Consider the following 11,802-nt stretch of genomic DNA (forward strand, 5'->3'; position numbering starts at 1 on the left):
CCTGTGGTCCCAGCTACTTGGAAGGCTGAGGCAAGAGATCACTTGAGTCCAAGAGACTGAGGTTGCTGTGAACTATGATGATGCCATGGCACTTTACCCAGGATGACGGAATGAGACTCTGTCTCGAAAAACATAAAAAGAAAAGTAATTTATTTAAAAGATTCTGAAAAAAGCACGTAAAAGATTCATTGGACAAAACCCATACCAAGTAAATTATAGAGTAATAGGCTGGGTGTAGTGGCTCATACTTGTAATGCTAGCACTTGGGAAGCCAAAGCAGGTTTGCTTGAGCTCAGGATTTTGAGACCACACTGAACAAGGGTGAGATCCCGTCACTACCTAAAAGAGAAAAAATTAGCCCACTGTGGTGGCAGGTGCATGTAATCCCAGCTACTGAGTAGGTTGAGGCAAGAAATCGCTGGAACATAGGAGTTTGAGCTGTGAAGATGCTACTGCACTCTGGCCCAGGAGACAGAGCAAGACCCTGTTTCAAAAAAATATAGAGTAATAAAAATCTAAAACATGGAGTGTAACTCCCCAGATCAACGCACACCTCAGCCTGGCAGTATAGTGTCCCTGGGGTGATAACAGAAGCGGCTTCAGAGGAGGCCTCCACAGAGTGAGGGTGCAGGGCTGAGGGACCCACCGCACCACTGCGCAACTTCATGATATGAAAAAAAAAGGGAAACCTAAATGCCCATCTAAAGAAAATGAGTTTGAGTTTAGTTAATTATGAAATCAGGCCCACCTGCTTGATGAATTTAACCAATGAATTGCTGAATAAAAAGAAACTGTATTCTGGTTTTCTCTGGTGTCAGGCAGGCTGCGTTGTCATTAAAGATGGGGGGCATGGATGACAGATGGGTTCAGACAGGACTCAGGTGTCCTGACCTTATTTATCCCCACTCTTGCTCCAGCAGCCTGTCACCCACATTGACTCAGTACTGCACTATAAGGTGGTTGAAACCTTTTATGACCCGCATTGGTTCATAGAGCAGGATACAATCCACGGCCCTGGAGTGTGGGCAGTGCTTGGCACAGCACGTGCCCTGAAACAGCCACACATCTCATTATCTTTGCATGGGGTAGAAGGCTATAGGCTTAGCTCTCTGTAAGCGGGTCTTTCTTTATTCTCTTTGTCTCCAGTCAGAGCTACTGGTCCCAATACACAAATACCCACATATGGGTATGTCAAGGCCCAGGGTTGGCCCCCAGGTGGCCCCTGCACCCACCACCCTGGGACAGAGTCCTCACTCACTGGGCCTATGTGTTGCTCTGTGTGATGCTGGGTGTCCAGGTGTATGAGGCCAGAGAGGAAAGTCCCCAAGTGTAATTTGGTTCTGCACAGTATGTTGCACTCCAAGTGCTGGGCAAGGCCATGGGAGCAAAAGTGGATGTGATTCCTCAGCATCCCTGAAGAGGGGAGCTTTTCATAACTAGGGAAGTACATATAACAGAGGGAGAAGGAAGTGTGCTCAGTTGGGTAGGGGAAGGAAATAAGCCACTGCCATACAGAGGGGTAAAGATGCAATCCCTCCATGCAGGGGCCTCAGTGAGTTCTGCCAACTGATCAGCTCCTCCCCCACTGTTGCCCAGGCTCTGACCAATGAGGTCTCCTGTGCTTGAAACCCTGCATGCCAGCACCAGGCTTGCCCCAGAACCCAACAGGCCTGGGTCAGCCATGGTGGGTTCCACTCTCCTCCAGGGCATGCAGCCCTGGCCCAGCCCCAGCTTCCATCTGGGCCAGTGGAACTGATTTTATCCACTCAGGGATTCCCACCCTATGCCCTGCCTGTGCTAAGGAGGGGCCCTCAGCTCCTGAGTGGCCCAATCTGCTGCCTCTAGGGAGGGCCAGCCCACCAGCGTCATTCAGTTACAGACCAATCTCTGTGTTTTACTTAGTGGGAAATGTGGGCCTGGCATCTTGGTGGGCACCCATAGTCCCAGCACTTTAGGAAGTTGAGGTAGGAGGATTGCTTCAGCCAGGAGTTTGAAGTTGCAGTGAGCTATGATGATACTACTGCACTTCAGCCTGGGGACAGAACAAGACCCTGTCACATGCAAAAAAGAAAACAGAAAGAAAATGTTAAAATAAAATGTGTAATTATTCTAAATGGTTCAAAGGTACAGAATATGTAGAGAAAAGTCTGTCTGCATCCACTTCTCCCTCCCCACCTTGCACTCCTCCCCATCAGGTCAACAGTGAATAGTTTCTCCCTTGTTTTATGTATCCTTAGACAGAAACAACTTTCAGGGCAGAGATAGTGTGTAGTGCCTAGAGCATGCTGCAGTGCCCTGGCTGAGAAGTGACTTCTCGGTCAGAGCCTCATGTCCCGTCCTGCGGGACACGGTTATTCGTGGGGCGAGGGGGACCCAGCCTGTAAAAGAATAAGCGAGAAAGAAGGAAGCGAGACCAAGCAGATTTTTTGTCAAGGTCCCATTTAATGGAGGTAACAGGTCAGTTTTTATAGCATTCAGAGAAGACAAGAGGTGGGGGGCAGAGGAATGCAGGAGGTAGAGCTTGCATCAATCTCCTGCTGGGAATGTAAACGATGAGGAATGCAGGAGGTAGAGCTTGCATCAATCTCCTGCTGGGAATGTCTGAAACATTTTATGGCTTCTCTGGGAAGAACAGCTCCTTGTCTGATAAGGGAAAAGCAGCTCCTTATCTGATAAAGGTTAGCATACTCCAGACGGTGGGGATGGGCGGCCATCTGGCGTCATTTGGCTCCTGACAGCCTCAGTGGACCTGTGGCATGGCTGATGCATTATATTGCCCTGCTGGCCACTAATTGTATGCCCACCTGAGGTGGCCAAATGCCTGCTCAACAGGTCGCTGCTGCTAAAGTGTGTTGGCTTCTCGCCTCTCTGACTCTCTGAGTGGTAAGAAATGGTTCTCTGTGGGATTCCAGTTTGCATTTCCCCGCTGTAAGTGGAGCTGAGCATCCTTTGTATACGAAGTGTCATTTTAATTTCCTTTTCTCTGAATTGTCTGTTCAGGCCCTGTATGAGTTTCTGATTTACTGTCACACATTACCACAAACTAAGAGGCTTAAAACAACACAAACTTATTATTGTACAAGTTCTGGAGGTCATAAGACCAATGTGGGTCTCTCAGGCAGGTAACTCCAGCTTCTTGGAGGCTCCACGCTGGAATCAATCTCCTTGCCTCTCCCAGCTTCAGGAGCTGTATGTGTGCCTCAGCCCATGGCTCCTTCCGTTCTCATGGCCTGCAGGAGCTGGGTGGGCCTTCCCCACCCTGCACAGCCCTGCCCTGACCTTCCTGCTCCCTCTTGCACAGTCAAGGACCCTGCTACATTGGATGACCTAGGACACTCTCCCCAGTGGAAAGTCAGCACATTAGCAGCCTCAGTTCAGCTACTTCAACTCACCTTTGCAGGTGGACTCTGCATTCATAATGAATTAGGATGGAGACATCTTTGGGCACCATGGTTCTGCCTGCCACGCATCCTTTCACTTTTTCCCTTCATATCAGGAAAACCAGGTCTGTTTATAAGGTGATCTGTATATGTTGCTCTCCAGTTGACAGTATATCTTTGCACTTTACCAATAATGTTTGTTATTTTTCTTGCAGATTTAAATTTGGAGGTAGTGAGATGATCATTCTGTCATTTGTGACTTTTGACTTTGAGTCATGCTTGGAAAGCCTTCCCCAGCCCAAACCTTGACAGGAATTTATCCAGATCTTCCCCCAGCATCTTTCTGGCCTCTTTGTTTACTCTCAATCTTTGATCTGTTGGGTAGTGCCCTGCTTAAGTATGGGGAATGGGGCCAGGGTTTTCCATACACTGCCTGGCTATCCCATCACCTGGAGGAGCTTCTGGCTGCCCATGGAATTACCGTGGGCCTTAATGAGGGAGGACTCAGAATGAGGGGGCTTGGGAAGGAGTCCCCTGGGAAGGCTGATTTCCATCTCAGGGTTGTAGGGTCAACAGGAGGGAGCAGATTAAAAACTCTCAGGATAGTGGCCCCAAAGGGGTCTTCTAAAGGACATATCATGGTCTAGACACCCAGGGTCCTGGGGCTGAGGTACCCTAGCTGAGAGGGTACAGTAGTGGTATGCTCCCTGCTTGGTACACCTTGGCCACTGCAGATATGCTAATGACAGAATCCTGAAGCCCCAGCAGAGGGCCCAGTTGTCTTGTGAGGCATCACCAAGCCCTGACCTGGAGAAGCAGAGCCTCTTCTAGGATTGAATTGACTGGAAAACTTTTAAGGAAGTTTAATATCTCCTAAGTAAGCTAACATTATAGTTGAATCATTTCCTCTCTCCTAACTAAACCGTTCCATCCCTCCCAAGCATTGGTACCAAAAAGCTCTTGAATGAGGGTGAATCGCCAACAAAGACAAAGTCTTACTTCTACTCTCACGGAAAAGACCTCTCAGGACCTATCAGCCTCCATTACCCCGCTGGGGTCCCTTGACCTGCTGGCATCCGTGTTGGGGACTCAGGGGGATCCCAATGCCCAAGCCTGAAGCCCCATCTGCAGCATATGCAGCTGTCACAGTGAACACTCCCATGCTAGTCCTGCTCTGAGTGCCTCTGCATGCCCACCAGGTTCTCCCCCAACAGCCCAGGGGTAGAAGGTACCTCCCAATGGCAGGGCTCAGAGGTGCTGAGTGTTAGGTAGACCTGGTTTGAGAGCCAACATTTGTTGCACAAGCTTAAGAGATAGAGTGAGAATGCTTGGAGAAAGGCATACATTATCTCATATCTCAAGTGGCACCCTAGGACAATGAAGCAATGCTCTGGCTTTTTCAGAAGGCTTTAATTGATTTCTAACAAAAGCACATATGCAAAATGCAAAAATGCTAAAAGATAGGGTTAAAAGAATACCAAATCCTGGCTCAGCGCCTATAGCTCAAGCGGCTGGGGCGCCAGCCACATACACCAGAACTGGCAGGTTTGAGTCCAGCCCGGGCCTGCTGGGCGGCAATGACAACTACAACCAGGAAATGGCTGGGCGTTGTGGAGGGTGCCTGTAGTCTCAGCTACATGGGAGCCTGAGCCAAGAGAATCACTTAAGCTGAGGAGTTGGAGGTTGCTGTGAGCTGTAATGCCATGGCATTCTATCCAGGGCGACAGCTTGAAGCTCTGTCTCAGAAAAAAAAAAAAGTCCCAAATCCTCAGTAAGATTGGATAGAGCAGGGGTCCTCAAACTTTTTAAACAGGGGGTCATTTCACTGTCCCTCAGACAATTGGAGGGCCGGACTGCTGGCTCCGGGAAGAGTCGGCTGCTAAGCAGGACAGGCAGCAGTGGCAAAAGCACCCAGCGGACTGGATAAATGTCCTAGGTGGGCCTTAGTTTGAGGATACCTGGGATAAAGAGAAAGGCTGGGTAAGCCAGAATATAGAGTAGGGGGTTGCTAACAAACAGCTTATAATATATTTAGAAAGGGGGAGGGGAAACCCAGTTTCATCCCTGCAGGGGAAGTAAGCCAGTTCCCTAATCTAACTGTAGATCAGGAGTTCAAAGGATTTGGTTTGCTAAAAGGTTTGGTCCTGCCCCACCTGTTTTTTTTTTTTTTTTTTTTGAAACAGAGTCTCCCTTTGTTGTGGTAGAGTGCCTTTTCTCATAGCTCACAGCAACCTCAGACTCCTGGGCTCAAGTGATTCTCTTGCCTCAGCCTCCCAAGCAGCTGGGACTACAGGCACCTGCCAAAATGCCAGCTATTTTCTTGTTTTTGTTTTTGTTTTTGTTTTCAAAATGCCAAGTATTTTTACAGATGGGGTCTTGCTATTGCTCAAACTGATCTCAAACCTATGAGCTCAGGAAATCCATCATTTCCGGCTCCTGGAGTGCTAGTGAGCCGCCATGGTCTCTGCCCCACCTCTTGACTCTCAGAGCACAGGGATAGTTCCTTTTATGGGACGCCTCAGGGTTCTTTTCATCTTTGGTGTTGATGAGCCCCCAGGGATTGCCCTGCACGCTTTCCCCTGCATATCCCTGGATTGAGGCAGGGCAACTTGCTGAGATGGCAGCCTGTCTACATCCTAAGACCACCAGCTGGTCACCGCAGAGGGCAGAGTGGGTTGGGGTTAATTCCTGGCCTGTTCTCAGTGAAATTTGGGGCCATCTCAAGGGTCCTTTCCTCTCCATCTTGTATCTGTCCAGCTCTGGGGCCACGTGGGCCCCACCCCAATGGCATCTTTGTAAGAGTTAGATAACGGTACTTCCCAACCCCAGCTATCCTGGCCCCTGGCTAAGGCCCACAACAAAACCCTTCAGGGCCTGGTCTGGACCTGCACCTGTCAGGCCCAGGCCTGGTATCCTCCTGGGGTGGACATTCCTTCCTGATGTCTGCCTCCTTGGTCTCAGGATTCTGCACATTCATCATCTCCCTCAGGTCAGGTTAGGAAGGTGGAGGCCAATGTCCCCAGGCAGCTGAAATGTCTCTGTTTTGACACAACAGCCCCAAGGCCTGACTGAGGCCTGTGTGAGTGTTACAGCAAGACAGGCCAGTGGAGAGAAAGAGGACCCAAACATCATGTTTATAAGAGGAAGGGCTTTATAGTGTTGATGCAAGCTGGAGGTCCTCTTAAAATTCCAGTCAGTGGAGCAAATGGCATAGAAGAATTTGAAATGGCCACGCTCGCTGACTGGCTTGGTCTTCCCCTTTTTATCTCCAGTTAAAAAGTTCTAACCAGCTCAGTGCCCATAGCTCAGTGATTAGGGCACTGGCCACATGCACTGGGGATGGTGGATTCGAACCCAGCCCGGACCTGCTAAACAAAAAAATAGCCCAGCGTTGTGGCGGGCACCTTTAGTCCCAGCTACTTGGGAGGCTGAGGCAAGAGAATCGTTTAAGCCCAGGAGTTGCTGTGAGGTTGCTGTGAGCTTTGACACATAGCACTCTACTGGCTGGCCACTGGGTTACCTTTTACTTCCCAAAAGCATCATCAGGAAGCTGCCTCCACTGTGAAACTTACATGGTAGAAGCTGTGCTGGCAAGGAGGAAGGTGGCTTTGTCTGAACTCTATGGCTTGTGGGGTCCCTGTACCTTACTTTCTTTTTTTCTTTTTTTGAGACAGAGTCTCACTATGTCACCCTCAGTAGAGTGCCATGGCTCACAGCAACCTCCAATTCTTAGGCTTAAGTGATTCTCTTGCCTCAGCCTCCCAATAGCTGGGACTACAGGTGCCTGCCACAGTGACCAGCTATTTTTTGGTTGTAGCTGTCATTGTTGTTTGGCAGGCCCAGGCTGGATTCAAACTCACCAGCTCTAGTGTATGCGGCTGGCACCCTAGCCACTGAGCTACAGGTGCTGAGCCTGTGCCAGAGCTTGTCTCAATCTGACCAAGTCTTATCCTTGGGCCTGTGAATATCCAGTCTGGACACCAGGTGAGGTTCCTAAGATTTTCCCTTCCTGCTAGTCTTGGCCTGAAAGGGAGCAGTGGGACCCCCAGCCCTGAGCCCTGGGCAGCCAGACCCTGACCCCTTCTGCTGGTCCCCTATAGGGTCTGTCCCTAAGATACCCCACAGTTACTGCCTCCCTGGAAAAAGTCTCACCTCCTTCATCCAGGAAGCATCCCAGCACTGGTGGCCCAGACCCTGAGCTCTCAGGGGATAGCTCTTCTGCCAAAAATGGCAGCTCCAGGGACTATAACAAGTCTGGGGAGAGTGCTGCAGACCCTGTGGCGGTGATGGGACTCAGTGGCTGAGCCCCTGAAGCAGTGTTGATGCAAGCTGGAGGCCCTCTTAAAACTCCTAAGAGGCAAGGCTGGGCTCGGTGGCTCACGCCTGTAATCTGAGCACTCTGGGAGGCTGAGGTAGGTGGATAGCTTGAACTCGTGAGTTCAAGACCAGCCAGAGCAAGAGTGAGACCCTGTTTCTCCTAAAAATGAAAAATTGAGGCAAGAAGATCACTTGACCTGAGAGTTTGAGGTTGCTGTGAACTTTGACGCCTTGGCACTTTTCAAGGCTGAGAAAGTGAGACTCTGTCTCAAAACAATAAAAACAACAAAAAAACTGAGCAGTGACTCTGTAGCTGCACTTGTTCCTGCAATCCAGGTCTCCACATAGTTTCTTCCTCCCCATCCTGGGGCTAGATTTCCCTTTCAGCCTTAGTTGCCCCAGCCTTAATTGTCTCAGAAACCGGAAGTACTCTTTTTTTTTTTTCCGAGACAGAGTCTTACTCTGTAGCCCTTGGTAGAGTACCATGGCATCACAACTCACAGCGACCTCCAACTCTTGGGCTTAAGCAATTCTCTTGCCTCAGCCTTCCAAGTAGCTGGGACTACAGGCACCTGCCACAATGCCCAGGTATTTTTGTTGCAGTTGCCACTGCTGTTATAGCTGGCCAGGGCCGAGTTCGAACCTACCATCCTCGGTATATGGGACTGGCACCCTACTCATTGAGCCACAGGTGCCACCCGTAGAAACCAGGAGTACTCTTAACTGCTTTTGTCTCAAAATGAGTGAAAAATAAATAAAATGAAATGAATCTTGGCTCCATGCCAATGCTCAGTGGTTAGGGCGCCAGCCACATACACCGGGGCTAGTGGGTTCAAACCCAGCCCAGGCCTTGCAAACAACAATAACAACTACAACAACAACAACAACAAAAATAGCCAAGTGTTGTGGCAGGTTCCTGTAGTCCCAGCTACTTGGGAGGCTGAGGCAAGAGAATCACTTAAGTCCAGGAGTTTGAAGTTGCTGTTGTGAGGTGTGATGCCATGTCACTCTACCAAGGGCAACGTAGTGAGACTGTCTCAAAAAAAACAGAAAGAAAGAAAGAAATTAATCCTGATCCTGGGCTTGGCACCTGTAGCTCAGCATCTAAGGCACCAGCCACATACACTGGAACTGGTGGGTTTGAATCCAGCCCAGGCCTGCCAAACAATGACAACTACAACCAAAAAATAGCTGGGGCTTGGTGCCTGTGGCTCAAGTGGCTAAGGTGCCAGCCACATACACCTAAGGTGGCAGGTTCGAATCCAGCCCAGGCCCACCAAACAACAATGACAGCTACAACCAAAAAAATAGCCGGGCACTGTGGCGGGCACCTTGGGAGGCTGAGGCAGGAGACTCGCTTGAGCCCAGGAGTTGGAGGTTGCTGTGAGCTGTGATACCACGGGACCCTATCTAGGGGGATAGCTTGAGGCTCTGTGTCAAAAAAAAAAAAAATAGCCGGACGTTGTGGTAGGAGCCTGTAATCCCACGGTGTAGTGGCGGACGCCTGTAGTCTCAAGCTGCTGGAAGGCTGAGACAAGAGAATTGCTTAAGCCCAAGAGTCGGAGGTTGTGAGCTGTGATGCCACGGCACTCTACCCAGGGCAATAGCTTGAGACTCTGCCGTAAATAAATAATCCTGATCCTGATAACCTCAGAACAAAGTTCAGGGGTAGCTCACGTCACGTGCTTTCAGAGAAACCACTGGTTTTCTAAATCTACCCAGCGGGGCGGGGCAGAATGAGGAGGGAAAAGCTGTATAAAGCTCCCTCCTGCCCTGACACAGCTAGAGACAAAGGGACCCAGCAAACAAGCTTGACTCCTTTCCCAGGGGAGCACAAGGTGAGGCAGTGCTCCCAGAAGACAGTTTCCCAAGGTGGGCCGGGGACAGGGAACCCTGAGGGCTGAGAGGCTACAGGGGGTGACAACAGGGGAAGTGGCCATCATTGCACAGCTCCAAAGTGGTCCTGGGAGGTGTCCCACCAGGGCTGAAGCTGGAAGGGGATGAGACAGGAGGTGGCCCTAGCAAAAAGCAGCCACTGGCAAAGTGTAGCTGGAGGGGTGGGAGCGACAGGCTGACTTCCCTCCTCTCAGCCAACCTTCTATGGCTGCCTCCCCCATCAGAACCATCCAGAAGCCAAAGGGCCAGGCATAGACCAAGGATGTGGAGCAGTAGGTGGAGAGAATAGCCTCTGTTACAGACCCTAGTGCTTTGCAGCCTGGGGCAGTGAGGGGTCCTAGGGCTGGGAAAGTGGCCCTAGGCTGGGTAGGGAACCCCAGAGGCTATGACACCCAGCACTGTGTCCTGAGATGACCTTAGAGCATTTTCTCCCAGGCCTATGGAGACAACGCCTGACCCTTGGGGAGCTGAGGCCATAGGAAGGCTCCACCTGGGGTCTCAGGGCCCAGGTGACTGCCTTGTGAGACTAGAACCTGCCATAGTTTGGGGGATCCCAGGAGCTCCCAGGGAAACCAGGTTGGAGGAAAGGAAGATGACTTGGGCTTTCCTCCACAGGGTAAGCACTATTCCTGTGACAACATGCAGACACCCACCACCCTTGGGATCACTGATGCTACAGGTCCGAATCCCACCTTGCAATCAGCCAGGCCTGGCCACATCCAGCTGGAAGCTCCTGGGGATAGGAGCTGGACACTTGCACAGATGACAGAGAGAGATCTGGGACAACTAAAGACCGAAGTGCCTAGTGAGGAGGGGTGGGGACTGAGCTACTTACCCTTAGGGCTGAGGTCCCAGGACACCTGAGATGGGGGTGTCCTACCCCTGGCCCGGGTACCTCTCAGCCTCCATTCTCCTGCTGGGGTCCCTGGCCTGGTGGGGGCCATGTAGGGGACCCAAAGAGACACTGATCCCCAGAGCCGGAAACCCCCTCTATGGCATGCCTGGTAGCCATTGTGAGTGCTCCTATGGCCAGTCTTGCTCTGAGTGCCTCTGTGTGCCTACCAGATTCTCCCCAACAGCTCAGGGTGGAGGACATTCTTGCCATGGCCTCTAGGAGGCAGGGCTCAGAGAAGCTGAGTCAATGCAAAGTGCAGAGACCTGGCCTGTTTTTTTCCCTTATCTCAGTGGATGGGGCCATCCTAAGGGTCCCAGTGTTTTTCTCTGGTTTGGGCCGTGTCTGGTGGACCCTAGCCTCCTCACGTCCCCAATCTGGTGGATGGCCCTGAGTCACTAGGGTTACCTGGCTCATTCTTCCCCATCCAGATGGTGTCTCCAGGGCTCCTGAATTTATCACTGAAGGGGAGTGTACCTGTCCTTGTTGCAGGTGTGATTTCTTTGCTATGATTCGCTGGTGCATGGAGAAGAAGCCTGGTGAAGAAGGTCAGGGAGTGGCATCCTGCCTTGCTAGGAAAGCAACGGGGAGCAAGGGCTGCATCTCGGTTGGGGGGAGGTTGTTCTTCCCCTGAGCTGGGTAGGACAAGGCCATCTCGAGGGTCTCAGTGGTTTTCTCTAATCCTGGCCGTGTCTGGTGGGACCTTAATCTCCATAGGCCCTTCAATATCCCCAATCTGAAGGGTGGGCCCAGGGTTAGTGGGGTCACCTGGCTTGATTCTCCCCCATATAGATTGTTTGTCTAACTTCTCTGAAGTGTCTGAAGTGTCTGTGAAAGGGAATATTAGCATACCTTGTGGTCATTGTGCTTCCAGTAGCATTTTTCGGAAGAATCTCCAACTCAAAGGTAAAGAGGGTAAAGGAGCATTTTCTCTCCTGGGAGAGCACTTGGGGGAGGGGGGTGATCACCAGGCAGGTGGGAGGCCCAAGACAAATCCCTGGGGAGGGAGCTGCCCCTACTGGCCCAGGCCCAGTCTTTGCCCACAGGGGACCCTCACCTCCTTCTGTGGCCACAGCCTCTGCTGTGCCAACCCCTGCCTTTACAGACATAGATGCAGACTTGTGGGAACAAGTGAACTCCCAGGAGCCTCACCCTGACCCTGAGGATGGGAAGGAAGGCTCTACCTGCACAGGAGTGTTATAGGGTCCCATGCAGAACCTATGTTAAATTTTGGGTATGAACAAAGTAAACTTTTAGGCGGAAAAATAAAAATTCATTCAACACACAATGATTGAGTGCTTACAGCATACCTCGACT

Source organism: Otolemur garnettii, unplaced genomic scaffold, assembly GCF_000181295.1.
Source record: "Otolemur garnettii isolate 467f Iridium unplaced genomic scaffold, OtoGar3 scaffold00044, whole genome shotgun sequence".
Lineage (NCBI taxonomy): Eukaryota > Metazoa > Chordata > Mammalia > Primates > Galagidae > Otolemur > Otolemur garnettii.